We start from the raw sequence: 20,101 nt of genomic DNA on the forward strand, positions 1-20,101 counted from the left end.
CATACTATGTACAATCCCCAAATTAGGAGATGCATGAAATCTTTCACAAAATTGTGGCAGAATGGCTTAACACCTGGTAGAAGTAGAAGGATTTTTTATCAGCATTGAGTTCTCCATGTGCGGCACATACATTATCAAAGGTTCTGAATGATGTAGGGACAGATTAAAAGTTTAGTGGACTGGATACTCTGTAGCAAACACAGCAGGGTGAATTTCCACTAAACTCTTGGTCCGCCCACCTCATTTAGAGTCGGATGGACCCTTGCCATTTTATTCGAAAGAGCCCAGTCAAAGGACAGCTTCCTCCACTGGCCTGATGGAGCAGGGGCCATTATAGAATGGTCATTAGAGTGTCCGCCATATTTGGAGAGTAATGTGATTTTTCTGTCTGGCAGTGAAGGAAAGAAAAAAAGCAAATAATGAACATCACATCCTTGGAGAAAGCTCCTAGGATTTGGGGGTCATTAGCCTTTTGTTTTTTAGAAACAAACTCCGGCTTTGGTGGTTGGTGGACAGAGTGCCGTCTGCCAAACCCTAAAACAGACCTTTAGTTCTAAGTAGAATATTCAGCCATTGCCACATTCACACTATTTATATCCAACAAATCAGAGAAATATGAGGCCTAGGTTGAAAGGCTGGTATAAAATCATTACGTTATTTAAAACTTAGATAAACTTTCTAGAATGAAATAAGGTACAGGTCAAAGAACCACTTTATCTGTGTAAAAGTGATTCTTTGAATACAGCACCTGAAGTTGACTGACCCATTCGGCTGATATTCTGGCAATACGGAATGCCATCTTGCAATACAGAAGGTGTAAATTAAGTGAAGACATGGCCTCAAATGGCCTATGCATAGTAGAAGGTAGAACAACAGTGAGTTCCCAGAAATTGTGGCTCCCAAGCTTTTCTGCAACACCCATGATTTCCAGGTAAGAGCCAGGCCGATTTAGAGTTTGACGGACAAAGTTCTCGGTCGCAACGGACAGGGTACCCTGCCTACCAAACTCTCAGTCCGCCTGCCCAATTTAGAGGTGGGTGAACTGCAAGGTTTATGCAGATGGAGTAAAATTTACTTGGTTGGTGTTAACCTTCCTCCAACGGCCTGACGGAGTGTGCGACCCGACGAAGTGAGAGCCTTCAGGCCTTATTTAGTGTAGGCAGAAAATTGGAATATTCTGGCAGTGAGGGAGAGTAAAAAGAAAAGAATGACCCCCCTCCTACCCCCACATCATAGGAGAAAACACTCATGTAGTGGGCACTATTAATTTTTTATTTTTTATTGGTTTTTGAACAATAAAAAACATAGGAAAAGTTTGACGGCCTACCGTCATGTTTGCCAGTGCCGTGCATCAATCTTTTCCTACATTAACAGGAATAGCCATTAAAGAGTTGCTGTCAATGGATAGAGTTGTCCGCAAGGCTTGTGGACACCTCAAAATCAAGCAGGCGGAGGCTATCCCAATGGACTAGTGTAGTGACTGAGCCACTTTTGTGGTCTGACACCCTATGATGACCCTCAACCACCACCATAATACCTGATTTTAGTGTGTTATATTACTCTAGCCTTAACGTAGGATGGCCCTGCATATGTCTGCTTCTCTTCTGTCCTGTAATCTTGGTGTCTTTCAGTAGAATAGTCTTGCTAAGAATAGAAGGTATGGGATGTCGAAGTGCAGTGTTGTGGGTGGTGGTGCACACATATGCTCAATGTTGTATACAGGAGGATAAAGTCTATAGTGTTATTTGGGTTATGTGAATTATGTGTTGAACTATTGCCTTTGACATGGCTTCATGTTATTCTGATTTTATGGCAGTGCTGACTATTGCCTTTGACATGGTTTCATGTCATCCTTGCTTTTCGGATTCCATCTTGCTTTGGGCCTTTCTGTGTGCATGGCTTAACTAACTCCATTTTCATGACTGAAGCTGTTTTCTGTGCCTGCACGAAGCTGCAGAGGTGGGGAGGGCATGTTTTGCTCTTCTCCTGTTTTTGGCACTTTACTGACTAGAGAGAACTGGTTCTTATCAGAGGAATGTACATGGTATGTCTCGGAGCCATAGCAAAGGCCTGATCAACCGATGCAGTGGCCTTGGAGCAGGCTGGTACGGGCTCTCATGAGAACGAGGGGGCGAGGCTTGCTAGAAGCTTCGTTGTGTTTGAATTTGTATTAAAAAGGGGAGCCTACACTTGCCTGGTGGAAGTTCACGCCGTGGAGCAGACGTGTTGTCACGGAAGAGTGGGGGCTGGTGTCACCTCTGAGCTTTCACCCGGTTCAAGCAATGGACTCCCCTTGAGCAAAGTGGGGTGAAATGATGAAGCAGTAGGTGAGGTGTCTCTGCTACTAACTGTCTCTTGATTCTTTACTGATTCTTTCCTTTCCTTCTTATTTTCTGATTCTTATATCCATACATATATATTTCTACATATATATTTGCTCTGATTGTGTATTTCAATCGGTTATTTGATATGTGAGAGTCTGCCATGGTCAATATATATTCGGCCTGCCCGTGATTGAAGTATAGTGTTAATAAATGTATATATATTCATATGTTTGAATTCGTCTTTTCCTTGTCGTAGGAGGTGATGAGTGTGCCCTCCTGGCAAGTGATGTGCAAAGTATATCTCGCTCTAGAGAAGTGTTGTGTGTGTTACCTTGGTCTAGAGGAGACTCCTGTGATATTGTTTTCTTGCCTTGCCTTTGGGGAGTGTTGAAAGTTTGCCCACCTTAGGAAGTGCTGTGTATATGTTATATTCCATAAGTTTGGAACTGATATTCTCGCCCTGGGAAAGTGACGGTACATACCTTGGTCCAGGGGGGATCTGAAACCTTTCATTACAATTAGCCTTCGTCCACCAAACTCAAAATCAGGCCATCAGAGACTCTGATGTCAGCGGAAAGTATCTATGAGGGAACAAGATCCTTAAGGTCATTAACAGGAGTAAAAGGGTAGATAATCAACCATTTCTTCCAGTATATGAGATTGAGATATTTTCTTAACACTGATAATAGAGGGAATGAATAAGGATTATACCTGTCCAAAGTATTTTTTACATATTCCTTGAATGCAAAGAGCTTCAGCTGAGGAATCTACCAAATTCTGACTATTTAATTTAAGATCTGCAGATTCAGCATCACCTTCGGTTAGAAATGGTTCAGTCTTACACAGTTTCTTTATTTGAATACTAAAAATCCACTCCAAGGGAACTACAGCCACACACATGTTGCAGAGAATTCCCTTTTCCCATTTCTGTACGGCTATCCTGCAAACAGGCTGTGATAGAGTGCATCACATTTTGTTATATATAGGAGGATGTATTTATCTGTAAATCTAAGTTTTCAGTACCACAAGTGGTAGAAGAGATATCAAAGCTAAGAAAAAACCAATTTATTTCTATAAAACATTTTGCCTGCCAGTGACGTTAGCCAGTGAGTGTGAAGATGATTGAAAAGATAACCTAATCTGCAGCCTGTAGAGCATGTTGAAATATAAATTTAACTGCCTGGTTGTTTTTAAAAGGGAAATATTTAAGAGGTTAAGTGTTAGCCTCGGCCAATTCAAGTCTGTTTGTTGTTGAAAGGGAAGTGCCTGTTACTGTAGATAAGGTCCTTGGCCACATAATCAAACAAATAAAGGAATTCTAGAGCGACAAAACTGAGAAGTGGATATACATACTATTGTATAGGATCATTGTAACCTTAGCATAAGACTGCTATGCAAGCTTATTCAATGAGTGGTGTAGAAAGCTGCCCTCCCACTGACTACACTGCATTAAATATAGATAAAGCTTAATTCTAAAAATTTATGGAACACAGAATCACATTAAAATAGAAAACATATTTTTTCGAACAGGTATCAAAAATATTTGCTGGAGTAACAATATATGAATAACGCGAAGCACAACAAGTTCTGGAGCATATGAGATTTCTGTAGATCTCGCTAGAGAGGCAATGCACACTCTAATGGCATTTTTGGAAATAGATTGACAATTATTGAGAAGTCTTTTGGGGACTCCCTTTTCCGAAGTCCATAGCACAAACAGGATTGTCAACAGTGTTTCGGCTGAAAGTAATTAATTCCATTATTCTTCAGGGCAAATTGAGTTCAACCTCATACAGTAGTGAAACTGCTTTGCGTTGTTCATCGTAGGGACATGCATATCCTTCATTGGGGTGCCATAACAGGCCAAAAGTGACATGTCTGAATGGTTTCAAAGGGTATGACTGCATGTAATCCAGAGGGTTTGTGCAGAGAGCATAGTTGGGGCACACAGGAGGGAAGGTCCAGTGCCAGGGTATTTATCTATAGTTATCAGTTTTTGTATAGCTCGGACCCATTATAACCTGAACTTAGAGCAATTTGCAGTCACACTGAGATATGTAGCTACATAATTATGAGACAATGTATAAAGCACTGAATGATATAAAGCACACATAGAGGCAGATATGCATACAGTATAATATGCATGGTTGCTGTTTCTATAAAAACCATATGCAATAAGTAGTTACATGGGTTGACGGAGGAAAGAATCCACTTATAGATTTCTATTTCTATTTAGGGGGTTTTATAAAGCGCTTGGTGACGCCCAGCGGCATGTCCCCGCGCTGAAGAGCAGATACTTACTGGAACCTACCAGAGTGGAATACCCTACTGTTCAAATAGTGCAGTTTTAAGCTTGGCTCTAAAGATTGGTTCTGATGGTTCTAGTCGCAATTCTGTGGGTAGAGTGTTCCATCTAGAGGCTGCAAGATACCTGAAGGATCTTCCGCCCATCCGTGCTCTAGATACCTTGGGGATAACCAGGAGTCCTGAGCCGGACGATCTCAGGGAGCGGACCGGCTCATAAGGCGTCAGCAGTCCTTTCAAAGGGAGAGGAGACCTCCCGTTGATGATCCGATGGCATGTGCATAGTGCTTTAAATTCTACCCTGCTTCTAATCGGGAGCCAATGCAAAGACCGGAGGGCCACTGAGGATGCGGCTCTCCTAGGTAATCTAAGCACTAGTCGGGCAGCGGCGTTCTGTAAGACCTGTAGGCGACTCAAGTTCTTCTCCAAAGTCCCAAAATAGAGAAGATTGCCATAGTCCATCTTTGATGTGACTAGTGCATGCACCAGGGTTTGACGAGCGCTTACAGGTAAAAACTTCAGTGTCTTCCTAAGACTTTTAAGGGTCCCGAAGCATGAACCGACCACCCGATTAATCTGGGGGCCAAAGGTCAGGTCAGTATCGAACCAGATGCCCAGGTTCTTTGCTTTCTGGCACGGGATAGGTGTTGGACCTAGGCATGTTGGCCACCATGCCGACGTCCACGCAGATCGGTCTCCCCCCACAACCAGCACCTCGGTCTTGCCTCCATTAAGCTTGAGGCAATTGGCGGACATCCAGGCAGCTAGATCTTGCATGCAAGCTCTGAAGATGTCCGCCGAAAGATCGGGTGCGCGCGACAGGGAGATCACCAGCTGCGTGTCGTCGGCATAAGACACCATTTGAAGGCCGTGACTCTCTACTAGAGTGGCAATCGGGGCAACATAGAGGTTAAAAAGTGTTGGACTCAGGGACGAGCCCTGTGGCACCCCCTGGTCCAAAGCAATTCGGTCAGAGTAATGATCACCTTGCCTCACTTGGAAGCCTCGGCCTGTAAGAAATGAATAAATCCACTTCAGCGCTGCCCCTCTCACTCCACCTTTGTTCAGACACCGCAGCAAGATGGAATGTGCTACAGTGTCGAACGCCGCGCTGAGGTCTAAGAGGATCAGAGCCATGGTTTGTCCCTCGTCAGCACCTTGCCTGAGGGTTTCGGTAGCCCTAAGAAGGGCAGACTCCGTAGAATGACGGGGCCGGAACCCAAATTGGGTAGGGTGCAGAAGGTTGCTTTCCTCCACATATTTCATTAGCTGCTTATTCACCACCTTCTCCGCTACCTTAGAAAAATAAGGCAGCAGAGAGATGGGGCGTAGATTGTCTAGCTTCTCGGAGCCAATGTTGGGCTTCTTGCGGAGGGGGAGCACCACAGCCTGTTTCCAATCCTCAGGTATAGAGCTGGATCGAAAGGAGACATCTAGCAAATGTCTGATGTAGGGTTCAAGTGTCTCCAGACTGTCACTCAGCCTTTTTGGGGATGCAGGATCTCGAGGGGAGCCAGATTTGACAGAGCTGCAAATTTTAACTAAGTCCTCCGATAAGGGAGTAATAAAAAGGAGTAGCAGATTTTGATCTGCTTCCTCTCCTGCTGAGTCTGCAGGCTCTTCCGCTACAGGTGGTATGTCGGGAAAAGCAGAGTAGATCTTGGACACTTTATCTCCAAAGTAGTTGGCAATGCGATTGCATGCCGCTACTGAGTAGTCTTCAACTTGAATAAGGGTTTTTGGAGTAGACAGGGACTTATATATGCTGAACAATTCCCTAGCGGAGTTTTCTGCCCCGTGTATTCTGTCTGCATAGTATGTAGCTTTCTCTATCCGGATTTTATTATGATAGATTCGTCTCTTTATGAGATAGGCCTCTTTCATCCGGTCCTCGTATGCCACTCTCCATTGTCTTTCTGCTCGTTTGCAGTCCTTTTTAGCGCAGCGCAACACCTCACTGAACCAGGGAGCAGTTCTTTGTCTGAGGGCGCCTTTAGTTGACCGGCCCAATGGGGCTGTGCTGTCCAGGGCAGCCGTGATGCGGTCATTGAGCAATTTATTTGCCATTACCACGTCATTGCCTCCTGGAGGACCTTCTGCGGTAAGGGCCTTGTTAAACTCTCGCAAGGAGAATCTTGCCCACCTGCAACGAGGATAGTTGAGAGGGGTGGGAGCACTAGCTTTCTGTTTGGGCAAATGAATACAAAATGGAACAAAAAAGTGATCAGTCCAGGGCAGAGGCACTGGGGGAGCGACTGAGACGTCCTCCCAATTGGCAAATATAGGGTCTAGCAATTGCCCACGATTATGTGTTGGATGCTGTCCCTTTAGCTCTAGTTGTAGGGTGTGAAGTTCTTCCCGGAACTCCGCCGCTCCTTTATCTAGTGAGTCTTGCAGGTGTATATTTAAATCTCCCAGCAACAGAAACTTGTCCCTTCTTATCACTGTTTCTGTGACCCACTCTAAAAGATTGCCTTTAAATCTGGCCATGGGTCCTGGTGGGCGATAAACTAACAGGCCCTTTACAGTCGTGCTCCCATCGATTATTATGGTGAAAACACCCGCCTCGCATCCTGCCAAATTAACTAATTCTAGTTTACAAGCCCATTGTTGTTTAAAAGCGATCGCAATTCCGCCTCCTCTGCCTATCGGTCTGTCCAGGCGCACCATCTGATAGTCATCTGGTAAGGCCTGAATGATATCAGGGTCAGAGTTGGCATCGAGCCACGTTTCAGTAATGAACAACAGATCAAGATGTTTGTCGATGAGGAGGTCATATACATCGTGTTTATGACAGCTAAGCGACCTCACATTAATGAGGCCACATGACAGCAAGGAATTGTTGGCCCTGGTGTCAGTTAGCGCTGTGCTAAAGCGGAATTGACAATGACTACATCCTCCATTCTCCCCTACCCTTACGCTGTGGCGACCGGGAGAGCACGCATTTGAGGAAAAACTTACTAGTTCACTCCTGCACCAGGTAACTCTACAATCCGGGCCAGGGGTTGTGGCCCTGGGCCGTGTCCGGTCACGGACGGGCGCAGACGGGCTTGGCTTAGGCGCGGCTTCGGCGCGCATCCGGCGCGCCCGCTGCGCCAGCCCGCTGCGCCGTCTGGTTGGAATACACATAATATAGGGCGTGAGGAGGGTGGGAGGGCGGCGCGACTAGAACGCACCCCCAGCCCTACCTAAAATGGCGCCCACCGCAGCCAACAGCAAAACACACAAGACGGCTGGGCGAGGCAGAGAAAAGTAGAATAAGCGTGTTGAAGAGGTGTCAGTGTGCCTCAATAAATTCCCCAATTAAAAATTCAATTTAAAAGCCCCCAGGTAAAATTCCTAAAAACGATCTCAAATGCAGTTTTTGGACACAATTTCAACAGTAAATATGCCAACAAGTAGGTTCCAAAATAAAAAAACGCTCGCAGCCCTAGTATCTCTCACTAGGGAGAGCTCTGAATAGGCAGCGAGGGCTTCGAAGAACAGCTCTAAATAGCCTGGGAGGGCGGGAGGGCGGCGCGACTAGAACGCACCCCCAGCCCTACCTAAAATGGCGCCCACCGCAGCCAACAGCAAAACACACAAGACGGCTGGGCGAGGCAGAGAAAAGTAGAATAAGCGTGTTGAAGAGGTGTCAGTGTGCCTCAATAAATTCCCCAATTAAAAATTCAATTTAAAAGCCCCCAGGTAAAATTCCTAAAAACGATCTCAAATGCAGTTTTTGGACACAATTTCAACAGTAAATATGCCAACAAGTAGGTTCCAAAATAAAAAAACGCTCGCAGCCCTAGTATCTCTCACTAGGAGGAGCTCTGAATAGATGTGTTGAATTTCAGTCTAAAGTCCTTCATGAATAAGAGCTATCTGTGAGGGACAGTGGTGTGTTAAGTAGAGGACTGGCAAAGGGTAGAAGCTGAGCCTTAGATAAAAGATGGGAAAAGAGAGATTTGAATGAAGTGACAAAAAGGTTTTAGAAATAGATTTTGTAGCCTTGAGGCACTTTACAAGAATGTGTTTTAATCTGGTTTTGAATTCAGGTAAGAAATAAAATTGTCTGATCTCTTTGGGGATACCATTCCATATTCTGGGAACAAAGCCAGAGAAAGTGTGTGTTTGGATACAACATTTAGTACAAAGGGAGTTTCCGGATGAATAGTGTTTTGACAACTTAGCACCATGGATCCACCCAAAAAGTTGCATTTTATTTTAGGTAGTTTGGTATGTTGAGCTTCATGGCTTTACAAATGACATCAGATTATCTAAGGAAGCAATGGGCTTAAACAGGTAATAATTTTAGTGTTTTAGGGACCTGGGTTATATGCTCTATGCTCCTGGAGCTGGAGGTGTGTTTGACTGCCTCAAGCAGCACAGCTAAGGAGGGATAGTATTATTGCAGGAAGTCTGCTGAGAAAGGAGTCCATAATGCAGACTAAATATGACCCACACATGCCTTTAGGTAATGGATAAGAAAGGCTTGGTAGCATTAAGCAGTTTGAGTTGGAAGTGAGCATCCTTAGCGATTACTTTCATATGGACATGCTCATTCAGCGTGTCATACGGAGGGGAGCCTAGTAAATGTTCTCAGGGCACAGACCGCATTTAGGAAATTGTCACACCAGTCACGAGGGCTTTGTTAAATGACACTAGAGATTTTGTACGTGCTTGACCAGACTGGAGCACTTCTGCTGTCCTCTGCATAACTGCAGCGAAGGCGGCGTTTTCTTCTATGGCAGAATTGGGAGGAGAAACAAGGTCTGTGTCTGGAGAAATTTCCAGACCTGATCCTATTCAGGAACAAAATCATCTCCCTCATCAAAACTCCCATGATCTGAGTCAGTGCCAAAAAGATTGTGCAAAGGCTGAGCCTTCCCGCGTTGTAAGTGTTGCCAACTGGCTGCGCTCTGGTGGGATCAGGGCGCTGCCTCAGTCGAGGTCAAGGTGGAATCTGCTTGGAGTAGGAGAGCACAATAGGTTGCAAATCCCCCTCTGGTTTAAGTGGTGTTGGCACCACATTGATGTGAATGAAACTTGTGCAGTGCTTGGTGCCGCAACCAAAGTCAGCACCAAAGTAGTGAGGGTTTGAGGGATCCAGACTCTGTAGATAGTGGACTCGCTTGCAAAAGTCAGAACTGCAGGCCCTTGGATCTTTGGGGTGCGAAGGTGCATGAAATGGAACTGGTAAAGTTCAAAAATGCGCAGAATGGCCTTCCAAAAGGCCTCCACTTGCTCCAACATCCCCAACGGACCTAGAAACCCACAGAGCTCCATGAATCTGCCTGCTCGTGGGCAGGAGTACTGCTTTCAACTTTCTGGATCCAGTCTGATGACTGGGGAATATTCCCAAGGAGAGTAATCTGCTGTTAGAAATATCCATCAGAAACCTTGTTCTACAAGTTTATGACCCTTGAACTACACCACCTTCTTCTCCTTGCTTGTGCATTACAAGCCAGTGTTACCCCTGGCTGGTGGGTGGACATGAATAGTCCAACTCTCTTAAAAGTCAGGACAATTTCCTTTGCTTTCCTAAGCAACTAAAAACCTGGCTGCTTTCAGCACCCTTATAGTTATTACTATTCCTGTAGAACAAATAGTGCAGTTTCAAGGTCGAAGGATGTAGACTAAGGCAGCGCCAAGACTTCTGTGGGTAATCACACACTTTAGAAAGTTTTAAATCAAATCAAATCATGCTGATCCCTCAGGATGCCTTGGGCAAATTATTTCCTGCATGGTGGAAAATTCCTTTACATCAAGTGAAAACAGTTGTACTACTGAATAGGACTCTACATGGCCTGAGATTATGGTTGATCCTCCCAAATCTAAGTGAAAAATTAAATTTGTGTTCGAAACAGAGTTTTTCTTAATCTCTCACCTAACCACTCCCCAAGCAAGTGCAGTGGTGACGAGTACACATTACAAATGTAATAATCTGAAGGAGAACCACCTCCAATCCAACTATCACCGATCCCTTGAACATTACCCATCTGTACCATCCTGCACCTAAATCGAGCCAGAGAGCAGGTGTATTTTGTGAGAGTTGTGGCCTTGTGCGGGTGGATGTGTGCTTGTGAGAGGTGTATCCTTACAAGAGGAAATGTATTCTTATGAAAGATGTGATCTTGTAGAAGGAGGCACATTGTTTCGACAGATTTTTTGTGAGCGGTGTGGGCTTGTGGGAGCAAATGTATTCTTATGGAAGATGTGGTCTTGTGGATGTATTTTTGTGAGAGGTGTGGCCTAAGGGGAGGAAATGTAGTCTTGGGAGAAATAGTGCCTTTGTTGGAGGAGGTGTATTCTTGTGATAGTTGTTGCCCTATGAAAAGAGATATATTCCTGTGGAAGTTGTATGCTTTAGACTTGTGGAGGGAGAAGTATTCTTGTAAGAGGAGTTGTCTTGTGGTGAGAGGCAAAGCTTAGTGGACGCAAGATGAAGTTTAGCAGAAAGCGTGGTGTATTTGTGTAAGGCTAATTTAGTAAGAGGTGTGGTGTTTCAAGTTGCATGGTCTTGTGGAAGAAGAGGCAGCACGGTGAAAAGAAGTGTGTTGTATGTGGATACAGAAACAGGCTTCTTAGTATAAGGTGTCACTAAGTAGTAGGAATTTTAGTACAACCGACGGGAAGTGCATTTCAGACGGAAGTAAAGAGAAATGTGGCTTTGTGGACGTGACAACGGAGGTCTAGAAGGTTAACCACTTTCATTGGCATCAGAAATTAAATCTACTCCTAGTTCTTCACACATCTCCTCCTAAATCACCCTCCTCTTCCCAAGTCGTTTCTTTACAAAATTGTTAGGGTGTGTTTCTGTGGTATCTACTTCATATGTATGCAGTGATCTAATCTTGTGGTGTCTCTATTCTGTGATCAAGTTTGAAGACCCCTGCACTGATACTTTTAGTGAAGCATGGATACAATAAACCATGAGAAAGGATATTTTAGTGGATGGAACCCTGTATTATTTCTTCTTTAGGCTATCAAAGCTCACAGATCTCAAACCGGGCTCACAGAATTATTATGGGATTTGCTCCTGTAGTGAAAGAGAATGGATTACAAGGAAGGGGAGGGAGTTGCCAGTAAGGTACCATTCTGCATGTGTACGCCCAGAAACTTTAAGATGAAAATAACTGGTGAATATACAGGGCTGGTGGCAAATACAGGGAATTACATTACCATGTGAAGAGCATACTGGCATGTATAAGGCAGTAATACTGCAGAATGTTGCACTACCTGGTTCCACCTCTGTAGTGTATCAAGTACAATATTAAGGAAAGAAAAATATGCTTCATGGTTATTCAAGAACTGTTAGCCCTTACACATTCTCTTTCAAATGGGCACATTCCCGTCTCACTAGCAGGCCATGGTGTGTACTGTTCCTTTGTAAGGTACTATAGCTTTAAGAATTTTAAAGGGCAACTGTGCTTGTGCATCACTTGTACAGACTCCTTAGGTCATAACGTCCAACATACAGCAGTTAAACTAGTTTTGTGCCAAGTCACGAGCAATGTGCCCTGGAACGCACTATTGGAGTGGTTACTTGTATGCTGTGAAAGCAGGAGATCAAGGACACACCATGATGTGTCATTACTCTGCCATCCAAGTGAAGGGAACACATTTACAAGAAAGGCAGTACCAGTAGGAGGAGACTGAATGTGCATTGCTAGGGTTCAAGGATATGGAGTTGACAGAAGGACCTAATGTCTGCTAGAAGTGTTATGCAGGGTTTCTTGTGAGGACCGAGTTTCTCATACTTGATCACAGGTTATGCCACATCCACACTATTTGCCGACAACAAATTAGGAGAAATATGAGACCTAGGTTAAAATCCTGGAAATAAAACTTCTGTTTAAAATAAAACATAGATAAACCGGTGCAGCTCAAAGAGCTATCTGTGTAGAAAAGTGATTCTTTACAAACAACATGTGAACCTGACTAACCCTCCTGGCTGATATTGTAAAAAAGATGGTGCAAATTAAATGAAGACATATCGTCTAATGGTCTACGCTTACAACAGGGCAGAACTACAGTGCATTTTTAAAAACAGCTAGATGCCTCATTACCAAGGCAATGATTGTCCTTAAGACTGTTAAAATAAACAGCAACGGCCAAAAGGTAATGTTTACAGGAATTCACTTTTCTTCCTGAAGTTTACAAAAAGTGAGACAATACACATCCAACCGAAGAAGCCAAGTACATGGAGGTCCTACTCTAAGCTCAGTAACAAAACAGAAACCACTTGGCCTAATATATTTTTTTAGATCTTTCCTGCAGCGTCCATGATTTCCAGACAGGACTGAGAGGCTTTGATGTGAGAGTAAAGTATTTTTGTGGGAACAAGATCGTTAACTTCATTAATGAAAGGCAAGGATAAATAACCAACACTTTCTTTCAGCACAGGAGATCGAGCTCTTGTGGGAGTCTAGCACCATCTAAAAGGTTAGCGGACCCAAAATTATGAAGACAAGACAAAGGCTGAAAAATCGAAGACGCCTGGTCTCAGGTATTAAACCTCTCCGGGTCCTTTGTAACATTGGCAAAGGACGAAATGCATAAAGAGATGTTACTGTCAAAACGATCTTTACATAATCCATGAAAGCAAAGCGCCTCATCTGAGAATACTACCAAATCCTCAATATCTAATTTGAGAGCTACAGATTTAATGCCTACTGCAGTAAGAAAGGCAGAAGGCTTCGGAATTAGTTTGAACACATAATATGCACTACAGATGAACTACCACCACACACATATTATTAAGAATGTCCATATCCCATATCTGTATGGCTACTCTGTATGCAAAGAGGCAGGGATAGAGCGCATTATATTGTTTTGTGATATATTTGGTTGTGCAATTGTCCTGAAATCTGAGTTATACAATGTCTTGCATTCCAGTGATGAGCACCACTGAGTCTGAAGATGACTGGCTCTTCAACTGCAGTCGGTAGACCTTTGAAATATAATTGCCTATTTTTTAAAAGGGAATTTTTCTAAGTGATTATGTGTTAGAGCCGACCAATTAAAACCTATTCAATATTCAGGATGAAAGTATAAAAAAGGGGAGTGCTTGCTATTGTAATTGCGGTCTTGGTCAGCTAATAAAAAAAGAATTATAAAGAGACAAATTGTTAAAACAATGTGCAAGAGATTATTCAGACAAAAATATTAGCGAGACATTAGTGTGCAAGATTTTTCAATGAGTGATGTAAAAGACTACCCACCCAATGTCTCCATTGTGATAAAGATAAAGCATATTTCTTAAAATGGTATGGAACACAGCATTACATCAACAAGGAAAACAACACGTAATGACTGTAAATTAATTGTATGTATTTATTCAAAATGTATAAAAAAAATAAAAATGCTACAGCACTATTAACTTAATTTTAGATTAAAACTGTTTTAGTTTAAATATATTACATTAAAAATGTATTTTTCTGAAGTTTAAAATATATGTCCACCTAAAGTAACAAATAGATTTTTTATGCATTAATAATTTTTTTTAAGTGAGTTTAATTATATTTTGATAAAAACATTATTTATGCATTCAAAAAAGGTTGTTAAAATATTTTAACATTAAAATTAAGTAATAAATATGTTTTAGTATAACATTTTTACCACTAAATTAGATGTATTCATAATAATTCAATTTAATGTAACATTATTTTCTATGGGGTTTTATTTTAAGTTCCTATTTCCACCATTTTCTAAGGAAGGGTGTTATAGTACCAGTTGTTGGCCATGTGTTGTACTGGACTTACTGCTGTTTTATTTTGCCAGCAATAACTTACACTTGTAAATTTGGCTCCACGCCATTTTTCATGGCATGATGGCAGTCTATACTTTTGAGTAACTTTACTCTCGAAATTTGTGAATAGCCAAAAGTAGTAAAGTTACTTATATGTGTAAATTACATGTGTAAATTACTCACAGGTGTAAGTTACTGTTGCCCCATAGTGGTATAAATTTAGATTACTGAGGCAAACTTTGTCTGACCACTTCCCCAGCCTAGCATCAAGCATAATGTTTTGATTAAAAGCATATGTATTTGTCCAAAGATTTTGAGGAGTTGAGACTACCCAAAAAAACAGGGTTCAACAAAAACTAGAAAAAGGGTCTTGAAGGAAGATCTTTAGTGGATTGACTCAGAAGTCTTTCAGTGGAACTTAAGGCATCCTTGGAGTTACTGGTCGCTTGTCTTCATGTTCCAATTTTGTATGTTCATCTGGAGAATAAGAGATTGGCTATGTTGGTAAAGCTTTTGCGCATGTTTAACACCTCCCTTTTGGACTTATTTCAGCTGTGAGGACTCTTAACAAGGTTCTACAGTGATAAAGTGTATAGCACTAATGAAAGATCCCTTAAGTTAAAAAGCATGTTTGTTTGTTTCATCCTGTAGTTAGCAGTCAAGGGGTAGGAAGGAGTAGTTTCTTTTCTGTAACTCCAATTCTGTAGTAGGGGTATCTCTGTTATAGTCATAATCTAGTGAATAGTCCCGCCCATGTGCGTGGACCCCGGAGCAATAAAAAATAATCTCTAAAGGTGACAAATCATGCAGACCTGCATACACCTTTAAGAGAGAATTTAATTTAAAGACAGATAATGCAGCCTATACCCACAGGCTACACTGTCCAGTACTTCAACTAGAATTCCACCAACATCCACAAACAGCACTGCCTGTCTAGCTTTTCTCCACACAGGAAAAAATCCTGCCTCTACCAGCAAAAGCCTCTGGAATGATAGAGAGGAAGGAGTGGACAGACAAGCCCCATAGGCTGCCATTATGTGGCTTAGAACAGGATACTGTGCCTTTAAGAAAACTTTCCAGATTTCCAGAACTTTCCCCAGTATCCCAGAATGCCCAGCAGGTCCCATTTACTTTCAGTTCTTTTTGAAGGCGTAGCACGCCAGACCTGTAGCATTCTTCATATGAATAATTATCTCTCCACCGGGGAGGAGGGCGGGCGCTTATGACTATAACAGAGATACCCCTACTACAGAACTGGAGTTACAGAAAAGAAACTACTCCTTCTGTAGTAGGGGATCTCTGTGTATAGTCATAATCTAGTGAATAGAATGGCAAGCCCATCCCCACACAACAACAGCGGTGGAGAACAACCAGACAAAACCACTACTGTGCGAACAAATTTCGCAGCGAAGCCTGCCCAACCTGAGCATCTGCCCTGGCATCCGAGTCCAGACAGTAATGCGCAGCAAAGGTATGGACCGACTTCCAAGTGGCCGCCTTGCAGATTTCCGCAATAGGAACGTAACGCAGCAAAGCCGTCGTGGCAGATTTGCCCCTGGTGGAATGAGCCTTAGGTTTACCCCCTAAGGTCTTATTAGCCTTTTGATAACACAATTGTATGCAGGACACAATCCACCGAGAAATGGACTGTTTAGAGGTCGCAAGACCAGTCCTGACTGATTCATAATTAACAAACAATTGGTCAGACCTACGAATATCCTTGGTCTTATCCAGATAAAATTTCAACACCCTCCGAACATCCAGGGAATGGAGAGACCTTTCCGCTGGCGAAGAGGGATTCTGAAAGAACATAGGTAAAGTTGTGGTCTGGTTGACATGAAAGTCAGAGATAACCTTAGGAAGAAATTTAGGGTGAGTACGCATCACAACCTTAGCAGCATGAAATACAGTATAAGGTTCTTGACAACATAATGCCTGAAGTTCACTCACCCTGCGGGCCGATGTAATGGCCACTAGGAACGCCTCCTTCTAGGATAGGTGCTGCAATGAAGCCTTGTGAATGGGTTCAAAAGGCTCCTTCATCAGTCTGGACAGCACCACATTCAAGTCCCAGGAAGGCGAGGGAAGTCTGACGGGAGGAAACACTTTCTTCAAGCCTTCCCAAAAATCCTTGACCACAGGGATCTGAAAGAAGGAAGTCTGTGAAGGGCATTTCCTGTAAGCAGTCAAAGCAGCCAGATGAACCTTAATGGAATGGAAATTAAGGCCAGACTGCGCCAGATGTAAAAGGTACGGAAGGATGACATCTTCCTTACATGTCGTCGGATCAAAGTTCTTGGACTTACACCAGATACAGAACCTCTTCCACTTGTAAGCATAGGATGTCCTAGTGGAAGGTCGTTTAGACTCCTTCAGTATGTCCATACAATCGTCTGGTAGATTCAGATGGCCATATTGCACTATTTCAGGAGCCATGCCGCCAAACTCAAAGACGAGAGGTTGGGGTGCACCATCCGCCCCCCGAACTTCGTGAGAAGGTCCGGCCTGCACGGCAACCGCATGTGAGGAAGGAAAGACCGGTGAAGTAGGTCCGTGAACCACCACTGCCTGGGCCACTCCGGGGCGCTCAGGATCATCCGCGCCCTGGACTGGGACAGCTTGATGAGCACTGCCGGAATCAGGGGAATGGGTGGAAAAGCGTACAGAAAGCTGTTCGACCAATTGATCCATAGCGCATTCCCCAGCGTCCCTCGCTGGTAGTACCTGGATGCGAAGTCTCGGCATTTGCTGTTTTCGGCGGTGGCGAACAGATCTACGTCTGGAGTCCCCCACCTTGCGAAGACTTCTCCTAGTACTTTGTCGTTTATGACCCATTTGTGGTTTTCCTGAATCAGCCTGCTCAAGGCGTCCGCCTGAGCATTCTGCACCCCTGGCAGATGCGTGGCCGTAATCGTCAGTCCTCGGGCCAGCAGCCAGCGCCAGATCGCCTGTGCCTCCTGCGACAGAGTGCGCGATCTCGACCCCCCTGCTTGTTGAGGTAATACATCGTGGTTGTATTGTCCGTCTGTATCAGCAGCGAGTTGGTCTGGAAGGACGGAAGGAAGGCCTTCAGTGCCAGGAAGACAGATCTGAGTTCCAGGAAATTGATGTGGTACGTCGATTCCAAAGGAGACCACTTTCCTTGAATCTGCAAGTCCCCGGAATGCGCTCCCCAGCCCTGGAGAGACGCATCCGTCACGACACTCGTCGTGGGAATGTGCTTGTGGAAGGGAACCCCCTTGAGGAGGTTTTCCGCCGAACACCACCACTTCAGAGACTGAAGAGCATGCAGCAACAATCGTATCTTGTCGTCCCAAGAGCCTGTCCTCTGATCCCACTGATCCTCCAAGCACTCCTGCAGTGGCCTCATGTGTAGCCGTGCGTGAGGCGTGAGGAAGATACAGGAGGCCATCGATCCCAGTAGAGAAGACACCTTCCTCACTGTCGTCGATGGAGCAGTCCTGAGGTCCTGAGCCTTCCGAAGGAGTGATAACCGTCTCTCCTCCGAAGGAGACACGCTTGCTGACCGCGTATCGATGGAGGCTCCCAGGTACTGTATGCACTGGACCGGAGTCGGGACCGATTTGGACATGTTGACGTGTAACCCCAGCTTGTGCAAGAGAGCGCACGTCCATCGGAAGTGATCTTGCGCTTCCGAGAAGGATGAAGCCTTGATCAGCCAATCGTCCAGATACGGGTAGACAAACACCTTGTTCCTTCGCAGATGTGCCGCCACCACCGCCATGCACTTCGAGAAGGTCCTGGGCGCAGACTTTAGCCCGAATGGCAGTACTGTGTATGGATAGTGATTGGCGCCGACTTGGAATCGCAGGAACTTCCTGTGCTTCCGTGCTATGGGCACATGGAAGTACGCATCCTGTAGATCTATGGCACAGAGCCAGTCTCCCCGTTGCAGCTGAGGGTAAATCTGGTGCAACGATAGCATGCGAAACTTCTCTCTGCGAATCCATTTGTTTGCCTGTCGCAAATCCAGAATGGGCCTGAACTCGTTCTTGTCCTTCTTGCGAACGAGGAAGAACCGAGAGTACAGACCTCTTCCCCTTTGAGACAGAGGTACCTCTTCTACCGCCTTTTTTCTCAACAAGATGTCTGCCTCCGCCTGGAGCTCTCTCAGCTGGAACCGAGAGCTGACCGGCGGAATCGCTGGAGGCGGGCTGATAAACCGAAGACTGTATCCATTGCAAACAATATTCAGCACCCACTTGTCCTGAGTAATTTTTCTCCATTCTGCCGGAAAAAGTTGAATGCTTCCCCCCACTGGAGTGGGTAACGGTTGAGGGGGAAGTAGCCGCTCAGGGCCGAGACCCGGCCGGGCCCTTGGTAGTGGTAGTCGCCTGCTGGCCTCCTCTACCCCTCTGACGTTTCTGGAAGGGCTTCTGGAACTGCTGCTGTTGGTGCTGCTGCTGTCCCGAACCCTGCCCACGCCCTCTGCCCGAAGACCCGAACCGCCTCTGGAACGGGCGCTTCTTCTTCTCGGCCTTCTCCAACCCGACGGCCGTCAGGGTTTCCGCCTCCGCCTTCATGCGGGCCATCTCATCATCTGCATGTTTTCCGAACAGGGTTTCCCCCGAGAAGGGCAGGTTGGCCACTCTGTGCTGCGCCTCTGGTTTGAGGGACGTCAGGCGCAGCCACGAATGCCGCCTCTGGTGGACGCCATGACAGTAGGCGTGGGCGGCCAACAAGGATACATCCGCCGCCGCGCCGATCACCTGATTAGAAACCAGCATGCCTTCGCGCACTGTTTCCAAGAAGTCCTCCTTCCTGTCCCGGGGCAGCAGGTCCGCATACTGCTGCAGGGACTCCCACAGGGCCCGGTCGTAACGGCCCAACAAAGCCCCTGCACTCGCCGCCTTCATGGTGGTGGCGGCGGTCCCACACACCTTCCTGCCCGTAGAATCCAGCCAGCGGCTTTCTTTGTCAGGCGGGACCGTCGATGAAGGGGCGGTCGCATGTTGTTTCCTCGCCGCCGTCACGATGACCGAATCCGGCTTCGGGTCCACCCTCAAAAAGGTAGGGTCCGACTCCGGGGCCCTATACTTTTTCATGAGCCTGGAGGGGGCGGCCTTCGTCACCGCGGGAGTGAGGAACAGCTCCAACGCGGGTTCCACCAGTCCTGGTACAAGGGGCAGTAGAGGGCGAGACAGATGTTTCTTATGAAGTGTCTCGAATATCACGGACGTCGTGGGTGTTGGAACCGTCACCGTGATACCCAACTTTGCTGCCCCTCTCAACAGCACCTCTTGGAAAGAGACCAAATCGTCCACCGGAGACACCCTAGTCCCCGGCGAGTCCGACAGTGTCGGGGAAAAATCTCTGGTCGAGGATCGCGTGTGCGACCTGGACCTGTGCCTCCTACGGCGTCGTCCTGAGTCCGACGATGACCGTCCATGGCTCCGTGATCTTCTCCTCCTGAGAGAGCGGGAGCGCGACCTCTCTGGCTTCGGTCTGCCCGCCGGTCTAGCCGGTCCCGGCGACCGCGGGCGTCGTGGCTTCGGAGTCCCCTGCGGCGGAGTCAGGTACCTTGGAAGGGAAACCGACCGCGGGGGAACCGCCGGCAGCCCCAATGGAGTGCGTGGTAACGACCGAGGTGGGAGCGGCGGAGGCAGTGGCCGCGGCTGTGGAGGCGGTGGTGGCGGTGGAGGCGGAGGTGGTGGTGGCGGTGGTGTTGGCGGTGGTGGTGGAGGCGGAGGCGGAGGTGGTGGGGGAGGAGGCGGTGACG

The 20,101-nt window shown here is 45.7% G+C and overlaps 1 protein-coding gene and 1 long non-coding RNA gene across 6 annotated transcripts in view; one reads left to right on the top strand and one right to left on the bottom strand.

Moving 5' to 3' along the window:
- The window catches only part of LOC146796748 (uncharacterized), a 276,266-nt gene that overhangs the window by 81,626 nt on the left and 174,539 nt on the right, over nucleotides 1-20,101 (bottom strand). The gene's annotated exons all lie outside the window — the stretch shown is intronic.
- SLC5A11 (solute carrier family 5 member 11) overlaps nucleotides 1-20,101 on the top strand; it is a 226,343-nt gene that overhangs the window by 41,914 nt on the left and 164,328 nt on the right. The window contains exon 1 of one of the 4 annotated variants that reach the window (XM_085629447.1): nucleotides 13,012-13,119. The exons of the other annotated variants lie outside the window; for them this stretch is intronic. The gene's annotated coding sequence lies outside the window, so the exon portion shown is untranslated. Of the gene's footprint in view, nucleotides 1-13,011; nucleotides 13,120-20,101 lie in introns of those variants that run through there. 4 annotated transcript variants of the gene reach the window in all.

Source organism: Triturus cristatus, chromosome 10, assembly GCF_964204655.1.
Source record: "Triturus cristatus chromosome 10, aTriCri1.1, whole genome shotgun sequence".
Classification (NCBI taxonomy): domain Eukaryota; kingdom Metazoa; phylum Chordata; class Amphibia; order Caudata; family Salamandridae; genus Triturus; species Triturus cristatus.